Raw genomic sequence first — 16357 nt, forward strand, 5'->3', positions numbered from 1 at the left:
CCCTTTGGTCTTTGCTCCTCCATCCTGCTGTTCCCTCCAGCAGTGAGGGCAGCCCAAACTGGTGATGCTGGTGGCTCTGAGGTGGGGAGCTCCATCCCATATGTTAGGCATATTTGTGCCAAAAGGCTTTCAGATGGTGACAAGTGACCTAAACTTGTAAAATGGAGGTAAACTTGAGTCTCTACCTGACTAAGCTCAGAGTTTGAGGCTGTGTTTCCCAGTGTGGTTTTGGGCGGTAATAGTCTAATGGATGATTCTGGCTAAACCCATCCTTTTCCTCACCATGTGCCTCTGGTGCATTTTCTTTTTACAACAGCTTGGGGATAGGATTCTTATCTTCCAGCACAGCCGCACCGTGGCCAGAAGGACAGCTGCCTGGTCTGCTCTGCTTTTTAACCATGGTCTGCCTGCTTACATCCCAGCCTTCAGATCTGCCACATGCTTCTTTGTGTCCCCAGGCTAACAGCCAGCCCTGCCATGAATCCACTGCGCTCACAAATGCTGTTGGGCTGCTCACTCCTGTTTTCCTCTCCCCTGGATTACTCCAGTGATTTTGGTGCCTGCTGAATGCACCTGTCATTACAGACCTGCCCAGGCTGAACAAGGATCATTCAGACAAGAAGTTTAATTCAGCTCATTCCGTGCTCATTGCTCCGTGCGTGTGCTGCGGAGCCGTGCAGAGGAGGAATGCAACAGCACAGCAGTTTTGTTCTTCCTATAACAGTATCCATATATCTACAGTGACATGGCTGTTTCTCTCCTGGGGGAGATCTTGCCTTTATCTTGCACTGGCACAGAGTATGGTTCCTCTGGTCAAGCTGCAGAGTCTGCAGGCTTTGTGCTGCCAAGATCACTTATAACTAATGCTTGTTCTGCCTTATATAAAGCTGACTTGGGTGAGTTGCAGCAGCTCCTCTGAGCGGTGGTGCAGGACCCCGGCTGCCTCCTGCATCCACAGCCCCTTGTCCAGGCAGGGCTGGCAGAGCAACCGCTTCCCTCCCAAGCTACTGAATGATGGATGATGGGATGGAGGAGGGACAATCACCTTCCCCTCAACGCTTCATCAGGCAAGGCTTGGTGCAGGGTCAATAACCAATCCTCTGCTTCAGTCACAGCCCAGATAATAAGTGAACAAAGTGCAAATAGCTGTTGTGAATCAAATTACTTCTTTTTCTCATTTATTTCAAGCTGCCTGAGGGGGTTTTAGTTTAATGCCAAGAGACTACTGAATCATCTTCTTTTTTTATTCTTTAAGACACCAGCCTTGCAAACCAGGAAGACACAACATTTTGTTTTGAAGGTGTAATGAAAATTGTTTGCATTTTTACATTGCAGTTTGGATACTGCTTGGGAATAACACTGAATACTGTGGACATCGCAGTCTCGCTTAAAGGACACAAATGGTTTCAGTTGATCCCAATGGAATTTGGTTTTAATTTTGTGCAAAACAGTCTAAGAAAGGTTAAGCCATCTTGAGATGTAGATGTTATTTTTTGACCACCGGTCCTTTTAAAGATTTAAAGGATCCTATTTCATGCTAGAGAGGCTTGAAACTATGGAAATTAAAGCTTAAAGCTTTGAGAGACCCACAGGGGATGGCAGGGAAGTGGTTTTACTCTAGAGTGCCCCACAATGTCAGGAGGTAAAACCAGGCTCACAACCATGGTCTCCAGGGGAATGCTTTGTTAAACCACACATTTCTCAGCTCTCTCAGTGTTTTAGTTGCTTTCCTTTTTAGACTTCTCACATTTATAAATGGTTTATTAACACCCATTTTCAGCTCTAAATGTTACCGTAGTGCCTTTGGCATCAGACAGCAGAATTTCACTTTGGGGTCCCCCTTTTGACTACATCAAACGCTTTCTAGGTTTCCTTTTATTCACCTCTATTTAATCTTATTTTTTTCCTATGATAACAATAAATATATAATAACCTACAAGCTGGCAAGTCTCCTCTGCGACTCCAGTATCATCATAGGATGACTTGTATCCAAACTCTGTGTTGGGTCATCTCATCACTGTGGATACTGCAGCATTCCCAGCTTAAGCTCCAGTTTGGAGAGGGAATGGACTACCTGTCTTGTTTCTGCCCCCAGACAGTTGCACATCACCCATGTGTATAAAGAAATGACTGAGAAAGACCTTGGAGAGAGGCCTGAATGATAACCAAAAGAAATCATACTACCAAGTGGATGGACTTTTCTCCTAGTATTAGCAATGTCAAGGCATTCCTTTTCCATAATAAGCTCCTTTTCCAGCTGGAAATAACTCCTGTTCAGCTCCATCAAACCTTTCCTGATGCAAGAGCAAAGCCATCACGTGCCAATTACATTTACAATCCAGCTGAAGGCAGATGCATTTAGCTGCTTAACATCATCTCCAAGCAAATCTACAAGCACTTTTACAAGAAGTGCAATCAGCACCCACCAACCCTTCCCACTGTGATGCTCTCATGACCTTGTGCATGAGCTGAGAGCAAACATGAAGTAACATTTCCTGGATGGAAATATCTCCTTGGTTAGCGTAAGAATCCTCAGCACTCAGCCAGCAGCAGCTATCTCCAACACCTTAAAAAAGGAACGGGACAAGAGGAGGGTATATGCCAGGGATGGCTGAGGAGATGTCACCTTGAAGGAGATACCAACCTTCCTTAAGACTGCACAGTGCAAGCACTGAATGTACTGCTCACATGCTCAAAACAGAGGTGAGCTGTATCTGTTGCACTGTTTTGATGAGAAAAGCACAGAGTTTGAGCAAGGATTAGGCACCAGGACAATGCCAAAAAGCAGCTGGGGTGTTATCCCCCCCTCAAAGTGCCAGAACAAACCTGCCAGCACTGCTGGAGGAGTGCAGCCAGCAATTAAAGTTAAGTCTCTCTATGCTGAGATGGTGGCAGGCCATCTGATACTAATCCTGTGCCTCCAGCAAACAAAACCTCCCAGGCGTTGTGCAACATCCACAGCTATTTGCTGGTTTGGTTGCTCCAGGGATCATCTCCAGCAAGGGCAGACGAAGCATTCCATGTTCTTGCACAATCCAGGCAGCAAAGGTTAAAGCACATTGTAGGGATGTAATGGGGTTTTTAACTAGCTCTCTGGAAAGCCTGACACTGCTTTCTAGAGAATTGTGCAATTTAGGCTTCAGAGGAACCACAGAGCAAGGGGAATATTGTGCTTGGACCATCAGTCTTGTAGCATCTTGCTGTACAGGTTCCATATGAACTTGCCTAACTCTGCTCCTGCCTGAAAATGACTTTGGATTTGAGATTGCCAGAAAAGAGGAGAAGAGGCATGCTCTGTTCCTGGACTGCATATTAGTGTTCCATATGGGTGCAGAGCCAAAGCATATGGACCTCCATCTGCTAGGCAGGCCTGGCCTGGCCCCGTGGATGGTTTATAATGCGTGTGTAGATTCATCCAGATTTGGGATGCCTCCAAAGCAAGAGGCGAGCCAATGACTCAAATATTGTGTAAAGCCATTGAAACTAATGGCACTAAACAACAGTCATTTGTCTCCTGTTTGATTTTACTTGCTGTAAAATAATGAATTAGTTACGGGGGTGGGTGAATGTTATGTTGTGGATGGAAGCTTTGAAGGAAACATGGTTAAAAGAAGACAAAACAAAAATCATCCTAGTTGTTCTGTATCATCTTGCTGCAGTGTGTTATTCCCCAGAAAGTAAGCTGTGTCTTTCAATAACATGGCATTTGTGGTCCATCTGTGATCTGATTTAAGGAGGTTTGCAAGCATAATTCAGGAAACCTTCAATGACAAATTCAAGGAAGCTGTAGAAAGGACTCTTGAAGTTCTTCCATAACTAAGATAACTCTAGGAAAAATGAACTTCACTCCTACAAGCTCTATATTAACCACAAGCCCTGGATTTGGGTATTTGCTTATGTTTAAAAAAAATAATGAGCCCAAAAGAGTCCAGGTCTTTCTTAGCATGCAATGCTGTTCCTTGTGTTGAGAAACCAGTGTATGGTGGGACACATCCTGGCCTCGCTGCAGTCATAGAATCATAGAATAGTTAGGGTTGGAAAGGACCTTAAGATCATTCAGTTCCAACCCCCCTGCCATGGGCAGGGACACCTCACACTAAACCATGTCACCCAAGGCTCTGTCCAACCTGGCCTTGAACACCGCCAGGGATGGAGCATTCACAGCTTCCCTGGGGAGCCCATTCCAGTGCCTCACCACCCTTACAGGAAAGAATTTCCTCCTTATATCCAATCTAAGGATTGTCAAGAGGCAGCTTCCACCAATCCTACCAAGACTGTGATTTCATCCGCCACATCAGAAGGTCACATCTCCGATTCAAAGGATGGACATGGGCAGCTCGATTTCAGGCACCGTGCTGGGAAGATTTCTGCTGAATCTTCCTTCAGAACTGTGTGGGACACACGATTAAAGGCATGGGATGAGCGCCAGGGACATGGGCTATTGTGTCAGCCCCTGGGAGAGTTCATAGCAGGAAAAAAACCCTCTTTCCGCTATAAGAATTAATCACCATGCATGTTAGCTCTGTGGTTTGGGGAAATCACTGTGGCCTGATTTCCTTCGGCACTTTTATTCCTGGCTGGAGACCAGGGGAGTTGTCAAGGCTGCTGACTTAAGACACCGTAACAAATGCCTAGAAATGACTGGGCAGGTGCTGTGATTTGTGACCTGGGTGTCTCACCTGCCTCAAGTACAGCCTTCCTGGCATCTCTTCTTGGGATTTGAAGGAAGGGCTGGATTTACAAGCACGCCACCCTGCTCCTGGGCTTTCCAGGGGAGACCAGGAGGGCACAGATTCCTTGGCTGAAACCCATCTGAGAAGCCAGGCAGCTCTGAACATCCTGTGGTTTATTTTTGGAAGGAGTCGTTCTGGTAATTGCATGTGTTAAATGAAATGCAATGAGGGATGGAGGGAAGGTGTTACATGTGTGTTGGAAGAGGAGCCAGCTCCTAGCCAAAGGATCTGTTAATAATGTGGACCCCCTGGAGCCCTGCATGTGCTGCAGGGCAAAGGGAGCAGAAAGGAGGTTCTGTAGGGGTGTGTGGTTATTTATGAGTGTTTAATGTGAAACGGGGTATGGAAACAGTTGCATCTGTGATGTGTCTTTTATGGTCTTCCCAAGGTTTTAATTAAAAACGCAATAAAAGCACAACTATAGGAAACCAGGATGGTTTAAAAATCATCTGCTTGAAGTTGTTTGGCAGGGGGAGAGAAAGGAAGTCAAAGAACAACTGTTTGTGTAAAAGCTTTCAGGACACCGAATTCACATGGAGAAATAAACCCTTTGGGAAAGGTTTTCCTGTTAGGAAGCACGTGCTGCAGGAGACAATAAAGTGCAGGGAGAGGCTTCCATGCTGCCACAGGGATCTGCTGGGCGGCTGTTTCCACATCGGATACATCTGGCTGCAGTGCGATGCCAGAGGATGGAGAGCAGGACCACATGCCAGGAGGTGGGATGCAGAGGACATTGGGATTTGGGCAGGGATGATGTTTGGATGGCTCAGAGGGGTTTCGGCTGTAATTTCCAAGATGATAGAGCACAATGCATTTTGTACTTGGCGACAAAAGCACTAAAATCATCTTGTGCAGCACCTGTTGCCTCTGACAGGGAACAACAGGAAAATGCTGGCATGTGATGGAAAGAAGGTAATGAGGCCAGGAGAGGCAGCTGCAGGCCATAAGGGCATCATCACTGGTGTTTTAAAGGGGTTATATGAGCCCATGGTCTTGGAAGCAGTTAGGGGTTTGCTGCCTATGGCTGCCCACTCCACCTGGAGAGAAATGCAGTGGACATCTCTGAGAGCTGGAGCCCTTCCTCATGCCTGTGAGTATTCATATTTCTCAGCAGAGAAGAGAACCCTGGGCCAACTACCCCAGCACTCCCTGGCTCTTTCTTCATCACTCCCATAACCTTGGTGCTTTTAGACCTTAGTTTTCACTATGCATGCTACATGGCTTTTTTTCAAGAAAAGAACTGCCTACACCCCAAAATGGTCCTCATTGCTCCTGCAGAAGCATCCTGGATTAGTTTATCCCTGACAGTGTTCAAAGGCTTGGAGCAACTTGGTCTAGTGGAAGGTGTCCCTGCATGTGGCAGGGGTTTGGGACTGGATGAGCTTTAAGGTCCCTTCCAACCCAAACCTTTCTATGGTTCTGTGGTTTTCTGTCTGCCTTCCAGGTGCATTCAGGCAGTGGTGGTTCCAAGCAGCCCCCAAAGACCAAGGATCCCTGAGCTGACGGTTCAAACAGCAGAAATTAGCTTCTAAAATTTAACGAGTATCCCTGTGAAAACAGAATCCCACGGATAAAACAACAGCCGGAGAAAAAAGCAGCCCATTGAATGCTGATCCAATTAGGGCTCCCGACTGATCCTCATTACACATCCGCTCCTGACATTTGACAGCACAGTTTAGAGCAGTGAAAAATCCCCTTGAAAAGGCAGATTGACATTTTGCAGAGGAGTGTTTTCATAGTGCTGCTATTGGCTTTCAACCCCCAGCTCCTACCCTCACGTGGGAAAAACACACCCTTGGGCTTGGCAAAGGGGTAAGGAACAGCCATGCTGACTGATGGGGAAACTCCTGGTGAGCAAACTCCTCGCTGCAGTGAGGACAGGCAGCCCCTGGCCTTGGCTTTCCACACACAGGGTCCTCAAGAGGGAGCATTTAATAAGATACAGAGGCTGTGTTTTTTTTGGCCGAGCAGAACATGAAATCGCCATGGCAACCTTTCTTCTGAGGTGATCCGAGTCAGGTAGCAACGGCAGAGATGAGTTAAAGGTCATCCCTGCAGAGGAAGATGGGCACTGATGAACCACTTTAACAAGTCACAGGGGTGGTGGCATTTAAAGCTACCCAAAGGGCTCAGCCAGACCTGTGAATGGAGAGAAACCCAAGAACAGCCGTGATTTGGGATGCTCCTGGCTAAGAGCAGCATCTACAAGCCAGCAGTGCCCAGAGCTCACTTCATGAGGGCTCAAGGAACTAAGAGACATAGGTCCAGCCCCAGGTCTCCAGGAATGGAGAAGGGTTTGCTTAGCAGCTTAGCAAGCAAATGCTCCTGCTCTGGTGTGAAAGCAATAGTGACACGCAAGAAATGAGACCTCGTGCTCCAGCAGGGAGATACAGGGAGAAAATAATTTCAGAAGTCATCTGACTAATTGCAAACCGATTTTCACCGGGACTTACACTTCCAAATGCCTGGGGTCCTTTCAGAAACATCTGCTCCCTCCTCGGACGAAAGGCTCAGTGCAATTTAGGACAATGAGCCAATGCTATTATCCTCACTGCACAGATAACGAAAACAGAGGCACAAAGGGTTTTACTGTCATCTCCATAGCTAAAGCCAAGCACTTAAAAACAGAGCTTGGTATTCAGCAGAGGTGGGTGCCCTGTATTTCTGCAAACCAGCTGCTCACATGGTGCTTTGGATGATACAGGATGGGGTAGCTTGGTCTAAGTGACCCACTGCAGGTCAGGCAGCAAGTTAGTGGCAGGGTCAGAGAGAAAAGCCCATATTTCCTGGCTCCTGGACCTCTGCTCCGCTCCTTAAATCATATCAACTAAAGCAGCCTTTGCAGGTAGCAGGCACCAGACAGTGGTGTGTGGCAGAGACAGTGTCTGGGTCCCTGCAACCCAGGGTAGGAGTGGGAGGACAGAGTAAATCCCTATGAAGGCCTCCTGCCATTTCAGGATGCTTCTCTCTCCTGGGAATGAAGTACAAGCGCTGGAGCTGGTAACTCCAGAGTTCAACCTTTCTCCCAGATCGCAGCAGTGTTTTGGTATAGTACCTGTGGGAATGTTTCTGTATGCCATCTATTTTTAATTCTGTTATGTTTCTCTGGTTCTTCCAGTCCTTTTTCAAGCTTTTTTCCCTGCAGCCATGAGGGTTCGAAACGTGCAGCTTTTGTTGTATTAATGAAAGCTGAGCATCGCAAATAATCTCAAGTTCAAGAGCTGTGACTTCAAAAACCCCAACATATCACATGATCTGTGGAAAAAACATTGTTCCAGCTCACAGCGCTTCTATTCCCCATCCCTGCAAAGCTCGGCTTTTCCCCGGAGCTCACATCACGTTCTCAGCTGTAACTTACTTTCATCTCCTCCATGGCTGCAGATCCTGAATCAGGACCTTCACTGTTAGAAATGAGGTAGGAAAATCTCTTCAGGGTAAGCTCAGTGACTGGGGGAGAAACCAGAGGTTCAGGAGATATTAACAGCTTGTTCTCACTCGGCTGGGAGCAGGGACCTTAAAATCTCCTACCACCTTCAGCCCTGTTGTCTCTAAGCCCCTTTACTTTGCTGCACATCCTTCAGATCCTGCCTTCACACACTGGTGGCTTTGTCCAACCCAATGTGTATTTACTTGCAGCAAAAATGTCTCCATAGCTCTGTTTTAGGGGGAGGAGATCAGGAAAAGGTGGATCTGAAACGAAACCCAAAGAAAGTGCCCTGGGGACGCTCTGCAAAACACAAGGAGGCTGCAACCTCCCGGGACCAAAGGAGTTTGCTGGTTCTTGCTGTGATTTCTGTTTCTCTAACCAAAGCCACATGCTCGCTGCTGGCCCCAGACCTCCTGGCCGCAAACCCAACTGAACACAGCATTATACAAGTGCTTTGTGCCTGTTCCTCTTTCCAGAAACTGGGACAAACTAAACCATTCTGCTCTGCTTGTGAGCAGGGTCACTCCACACCTTCCTCAGCCATTAGAAGCTGGACCTGCCATCAGACTTGTCATCAGAGCTGCTCTAATTTGAGCTAATGGCTGGGAAACTCATTGCTGGTCACAGGGCACTGACAGGCTCCTGGCTGTCAGCGTGCAACCACAACAAGAAAACAATCTCTCCCTCCCCAACCCGGTAGGATGCTATTTCATCGCATTGCCAAAATGGGCTTCAGCCATTTGTTTTGACAGCTGTAGTTTTAGTTATTTATAGTAAGGTTTCACAATGGTAAATGGACTGCAATTTCATAAAAAGAAAGAATCAAGTCTTGCAGTGGGCTCGTCTCAGGGCTCTACTAAAGCAGGAGGGAGAAACAGGGAAAGGCAGTACCAGAGGACCTGGGCTAGCAAACTTCTACAGACCATAAGGAAAAGCTGTTTCCTTTTGGACACCTCAATAGTTATCATAAAGCTGAGTGTTTGGACAGTCCAAAACTTCGTGGCTGGACACAAATAGGCTCTTTTTTAAGCACACAGACCTGCTGCAGAAGGGAGGGGGCCTGTGAGGAGGACAATCAGTGTGATCCATCCCTTTGGGGCTTTAATCCCATCCTACCCACCAGGGGGAGAGGAGCATTCCCACTGCAGTGTCTCAGCATTTGTTTTCTTGAGGAATGAAGAGAAACCCCACAGAAAGAGAAAACCACAGAAAGGCACATACAGGGGCATTAGGAAGACTCAAAACCTTTCAGCCTGACACCTGTGTTGCTGAACTGCCCCACTGGCACCACAGTTTGGCTATAACACACCCTGGTGCTCCTCTGCTAATCACGACTCTTCACTGTGGGCCTTTGAGGTCCATGATTTAGATGAAAACACACCTGAAATTTGCAGGTCGGATCATCTCATTGGCTTGGGTTTTTCTCAGTCAAGAACATCTGAAGAGATCCTGTTGTTCCCATGGAAAACTCGGAGCACACACAACTGAGAATTTCCTCAGAAGTATATTTAATGTTGTTTTTTTCCTGGTGGCAGCCCTTCAAATGAGTGAGCTTGAGGAGGTAATTTAGTGTTTCTGCTGCTCCTCTTCATTTTCTAAAGGAGGAGAGAAGCAGTAGCCCACCTTGTTAAAGCTCTCGGAGATAGATTGCTGGAGAACATTAAATAAAACCTCACTGCTGCTGTTATACAAGGGAGCATTCAAGGTCTATGCCATTCTCTTGTGAGGTTGAATTTGCACCATAACTGGTGCTTGATTTATCTGTGCCCATTGCAAAGGTTGTCCCAGAGACACGGCCATCATTACATTAGTATTACTCTGAGGGCACCCATCACTTCAGATATGATTTTAGAGAGGTGCATTAAATGAGCTGAGGCTTAACACGTGCACACCTAGAGAAGACAGATGTAAAGACTTTCAGTATCTCAGACAGGGCGTCAGGCTCGTCACCTGCTGGTTCTGTTTGCTTGGATGTGTTTCTAACGCAGCAACTGGCCTAGATTTTGCCTATCTCACAAAATAAATGAAGTTATTTTGTCTGAGTCTTTGAGACAGGATTCAAGAGGGGTCCTTGCTCTGGCAAGTGCCTTCTGCTGTGATTTTCCTCGCATGATATATCCCTTTGCAGTGAGACGTGGCTGTGCCATACCCACACTGAAGGACAGACTCCAACTCCAAACCAACCAGACTTCAATAACTGGTTAAGCCATGCCTGAACAGTGTAAACCCATCCCTTCTGTGGTCATTTACAGCACTCTGAAGTCCCACCAGGTCATTTCCATGGTCACGCTGAATTGATATAAATGACTGCAGAATACACAGGGCAGAGGAGACTCAGACCAGCAGAGCGTTTTGCAAAGAGGATTAACAGCTGTGAGGGGACAATTATTATCATTAACGATGTCAGAAGGAAGGGAAGTGGAGAATTCAGCATTTGGTGTTTTGACAAAAGCCACAGGGTCCAAATTTGTAGTCAAATTCTACAAAATGTTCTGTGCTGAGGCTTGAAACAACAAGGAAAAATGGTTATTATACTAATGCTTCTTCAGTTAACGTCAAGACAGCTGAGCAGGGTATCTAACACTTGATCGCTCGCTAAGGCTTTGGCGATTGCAAGCGCTAAAAAGACCAATGAGACTACACAGGTAGCAGGGACGTAGCAGCACACATGCTGCTGAGGGTTCCAAAAGGGCTGCTAATTGCCCAATGCTGCCAAGAAACTTTGTGTCCTGGCTCTTGACCTCCACAAACAGCCTGAAATACAGCGTGCTCCATCTCTCCAACATCAAACACGCACCCAGGAGGATGCGTTTGGACCGGGCACGGCAGCTCCAGCTCTCATGCAACGTGTGAGTGTGTTGCACTGGTGACCTGAGCACACCTCTGCAAAACACCATGATCCTCCTCTGAGCCTCCTACTGCTTCAAAGGGCTCGTTTTTTTCCTGCAGCTCCAGCTCCTGAATCCGAGTCTGTGCTGTTTTCACTTCCAAAACCCTAACTAGAAGACCTTGCAGGGGGCAGGGTGTGCAGAGAAGTGTGCTAATATGTGAACACTGAGATGATTAAATTAATTAAGAGACAACCCTCTATAAAACACACCAAAGTACCAATGAATAAACAAATGAAATGCATTTGGGATCTTTTAAAATCTCTTCAAGGCAGCGTTTGAGAGCCTGAGGAGGGGCAGGAGCAGTAGTGCAGAACATGGGCCTGGAAGCAATAGGTGGAATGGGAGCTGTGACTCAAGAGGGGAGCAGATCTCATTTACTCATGCTCCATAGACAGCCTGGTTCACAGAGCTCTGCTAAAATGGCCTGCTTGACCTAGGGCAAGCCATTTAACTTCTTCCGGAGTAGTAAGCCTTGATTGTTGCTGGGAAGATGAGATGTACAGCTCCATACAGCTCCCATCCACACCACAGGCATCCGTGATTCCTCTACCAACAGCCACTCCAGGGTGCTCACAGCCCTTTCAGTACAACTTCAATATTGGCTCTGTATTTCCAATGCAAACTGTACTTCCAAGTTTAGTGCTCCTCAGTTTTCCCTAAAACAGGCCATGTCCCTCCCTATTCCAGACCTTTGAGGAGGTCTTCCCCCGTCTAAGGGGGTCAGGTCACAGGGCTCAATGACCAATGCTTTATTCTGCAGTTTCAAACCTGGGAAAAGCAGGTTGTTCATCTTCAGCATGACCTACATTCATGGCTCTAAATAAGCCCCTTTTGCCAGTTTTTCCTAGCTCCAGGTTGAATCTGGGATGCACACATGAATGCCCGGCTTTGCGGGGGTTTCCAAGGAGGGAAGTTATGACCAGATGCTGCTGAGACCAGCCATGCCCTGCACATGTGGCTGCAGCCATGCACTGCCTAAGCCAACAGCAAACTCAGGTCTCTGTGTAAAGGTATCTACTCGCCCAGGACTATCTGTATGTTCTTACAGGAGAAGAATGGACAACAAAAGGAATTTTACCATTCCTATTGTCTCTCTGATACGTTGAATGGCAGGGACAAACAAAGGCACACACACACTGTGTGCCTTGGGCTCACTGGAGGCAGGTTGTTCATTCCACTTTTCTTCTTCCTTCATATTGGGGAGGAAAAAAACCCCAACCTGGAAAATGTTTTTTGTGAATAAGGGAATTCTTCGGATGCTTCATCCATCTTTTACAAAAGCGCCGATTCCACTGATCCCTTCAGACCTCATCTTCACTCCATCTGTCATGTCACCTCAACACCAAGAATACCTTCGGTCTTGAGAAAATATGAGTAATCCTGCCTGGATATTGTGCACAGGGAAAAAGGAAAAGCCCTCACATGCCTGCTACATTCCGCATGGTTGGGAGAACATTTTAAATGGTGCTAGACTGTTATTGGTAACTCCTTGCACAAGCTGAACATGAAAGAAAAGACAAATTAATATGAAGGAGGAGGAATGGGGTGAAGAAAGAGGGAAAAGAGAAAAAGGAGCATCCTGCCACGCTCTGGGGACAAAGCATAGAAAAAGAACATCATTCCTGGTGCCCACATACCCTGTGTAATGTTAACTATTACATGCTAACAACAGCCACCCAGGTCACCTATCTGTGCATGGTGGCTTTTGTGTGACACAGTAATACCTGAAAGGACAGCAGTGTTCACCCAGGGCATGTCTCCAAGCCCTGGATAACCTGGCATCAGGGAAACAGCATGGCTTGAAGAGCTGGGGGAACACAGATTGTCTCAAGTCTCTCCTGAGCTATTTATTTCAATCCTCAGGTGCACTGGACAAATCACCATCGATGTTCCTCTTCTCTTCTTCTCATCTTTCTGAGGCAGCCCAGGGAGAGATGTATTTGTCACTGATTTCATCTTGTTATCGGCTGACGGGAAGCAGGTCAGGCACCTCGGTTTGATTTAGCACCAGCACACTTGATGCAGCACTGATCCCAGCACTGAGGGTCCAGATCCAAACACCGCAGCCTCCCAGAGCCTTCCCAGGAGCTACACACCCCCTTCTGCCCTTCCCCAGCTCCTCCATCATGTCTTGCTTAGGTTTGGGTTCCATATATCATGTACAAATGTAGGTCATTGCAAAGACTGCGTCTCAGCAGGCTGTGAAATCTCAGCTTAGCCTCTTTTCTTACGTGCAAGAGGATTTTCTCACCTCCTATAGCTCCAGGCTGCTGCTACATTGAGTTCTTCCTTCTCAGTGAGTCCGTGCTCCCCAGTGCCAGGAAAATTCATCACACCAGTGATGGTAAATACCCACGGACAATGCAAACCTTTCAGACTGAAAAGGAGATTGAGCTGTGACAAACCCCAACATCTCACATGAAAACCTTTCATGCGACCACCTATCTATCCACCACCTCCAATGCCATTAAAATGTCTCTTTAGTATGTCTCCCTTCTGTACACTGGGGTGAAAAGAAAATCAATCTATCTGTCTTACATACAGGAGGCATCAATATTCCTGCAAGCAGTGGGATGGCTCCACACTTGTGTTGGTGGCAGTGAGAGCCGGATGGGCAAACTCAAAATAGGAAAATGTGTCTACATCCTGAGACCTACAGTGTGCTCAGAGATGCCACTCTGTATTCCCAAACACCCGATTGATGGAAGCTGGCCAGTGGGATGCGATGGAGAGACAGATGGAGCCATAGAGTGAGATGATTTAATGTACTGGCCATGTTAAACGTGCAGCAGCAGGGTCTGAGCTGAGCTTCACAGCAGCCAAAGTGACAGGAACAGATTCTTCTCCAGCTCTTCAAGTCATGCTGTGTCCCCTGCACCTTCCTATTTCCACCCCAACAAGGCTTCTAAGCCACCAGGACGTGTTTTGCTCTGTGCTTAATAAAAATAGCTCCCAACAAGGGGTGTTGGTTGGTCTCTGTTCTAGCAGCTCATGCGTTTTTGGGAGGGTCAGAGATGGGGGTGGGGGCAGAAGCTCATCTCTTCAGCACTGCGATCACCAACTAACATCCCACGTACTAAAAACCTGCTATTTGTATTCTGCGCGCAGGTGTCCTGTTCGCACACATTTATATTAGCCCTTAATAGGCTGCATTGAAGTATTTTCAGGTTCTGCAGAAAAATCAAAGTGCCAAAGGAAGCCTAAAACGCTGTTTTCAAATGTCCTTCCTCAGACTTCACCTTTTTAGACAGCGCATCACAAAAGGAACGTAACGAAGCTGCTACTATTACTGATGCTTTCCACATTATTTGAGTCGCAGGGAACAATTAAATGTCATCAATGACAGGCTGCCACACTTGGGTACGCTGCCAAACTGCGGCTCCATTCACCTTCTCTCCTCTACTTGTGTTCTTCCCCACCTGCTCCCCATCAGAAGGCAAGGGCACAGCCGCATTGCTCCACTTCCTCTGAAATTCAAATCAAAGAAGACTCCAAAGGCTCCCAGTTCCTTTCAGGAAAATACAATCAAATGAGTGCAGAAAAGCATCACCTTCCAGGGGCTTCTGCCCCATCACAGTGGCAGCCCCTTGATGCCACCGGTGCAGGGAAAATGGCACAGGAGCTCCCCTGGACAGGAGGAGACCCACCTTGTGCCCTGCTGCCTGTTGTGCTGCTGAAGAGCCCGACAGGGCTCCCCAGTTCCCTCTCCAAGCTTTTATGAGCCAGACTCATTAATCACCTCTCCCTTACTGAGTGAAACCTCGCTACACACTCCCTGCTTTGCCAGCTCCAGATCGAAAAAGAGCTGGATGCGGTTCCTGAGGTTTCTTGGAGCTTTATGCTTTGCAGCCCTCTGTGCAGGACAGCAATGTCCTGTCCCACCTGGGAAGCCCTGGTTAGGAGATGGAGCTTTGTGAGGCTGTTCTGGTGGCTCAGGCTGCACAGGTTGGCACAAGCAGCACGCTCAGCCTTGCAGAAAGCCAATGGGCAGCAATGCCAAGCCCAGCCACACTGTTAACTGGCTGAATAACACCGCCCTGGCACGGAGATAGCAAATGTCATTCATTCTATGGCTGGAAGCAGCCAGGAGAAAGCACCTTCTAGGCTGGGGAATGAGTGTAACACCAGTGTTGCAGACTTTTGCCTTGTGTTGTGAAGTTCGGGACACATGGTTTCCAAAACCAGCATGTTGATTGCATGATTCCATGATTGATTCTGAGATGACCTGTGCTTACCAAGCCCTGAGAGAGTGCTGGGGCTTATTAGAGAAGGGTCTTGGTATTCACATTAATTCATGACCTGGTTTAGTGGTGGACTTGGCAGTCCCAGGGTAAAGGTTGGGTTTGATCTTCAAGGTCTTTTCCAACTTAGTTGATTCTATGAATCCCCCCCAGTGCCCTGAGGAAAGCACAGAAATGGTGCAAGCACTGGGACAGCCTCAGCATCCTTGCACTTAAAGGGCTGTGATTTGGGGAATGTGCATAACTCAGAAGCCTTCATCCCGTAATTACGTCTTTACTCAAGCTGCCAACTCTGTTTTGGATCCGTGGCCTTGTGCCTTCTTAATTGGGATTCCTCTTCCACCTGGGCCTGACAGATGAGGACTGGGGTGGGAGGAGTATCCTTAGCAACAAAGGTACCTGGCAGGCATTGGGTCGCTTGATGAGGTGTGAAGGGCGAGGTGGGAGGGGTGTGAAGACCAGAAAATGATAAAGGGCACAAGTGGAGCAATCACTGCAAGTGGTGCAAGGTGGTTGGGATGTGCTTCAGTAGTAAGGGGCTTGTGGAGACCAGAGGAGCTGAGCACTCTTGATCAGGATGTGCCTCCAGGGGCTTCCTAAAGAAGGTAAGTGGCTTTTCCTGAATACCTAGAAAGTGTTTTGGTTTTATTTTTCAGTGAAACAATGTTGGCATCAGAATCATATGTGCGTATATGTTTGCTCATGGGACATGTCTGTGAGTAGTTTGTTAGTGCTCTGGGCTAAAGGTGGGATGCCTGAAACATCCAGCTTTGATACTGGGAATGGATGACTGGTCTGCGATTTCCAACATCAGTTGGGTGAGGTGGAGGAAGGTGACAGGGCATCTGTATCTTGTCTTGAGGCTTGAATCCACCAAGGAGGGCACCAGCATTCTCTTCAAAGTTAACTGAAGCTTAAAATGCCTTGAGATGGAGTGGCTGAGTGCAGTAACAGCAATTTGGAGAGTGCAGGTTGTGTTGGACAGTGTGTTTATATGGCGGTAGGGCTGCGCTATGTTGTGGGTTTATAGCAAGCAGAGCAGGGAATTGACACATCCTGAGTACT

The sequence above is a fragment of the Pezoporus occidentalis genome, unplaced genomic scaffold (genome assembly GCF_034315485.1).
Source record: "Pezoporus occidentalis ecotype Australia unplaced genomic scaffold, CSIRO_AGI_Poc_V1 ctg11, whole genome shotgun sequence".
NCBI classification, from domain to species: Eukaryota; Metazoa; Chordata; class Aves; order Psittaciformes; family Psittacidae; genus Pezoporus; species Pezoporus occidentalis.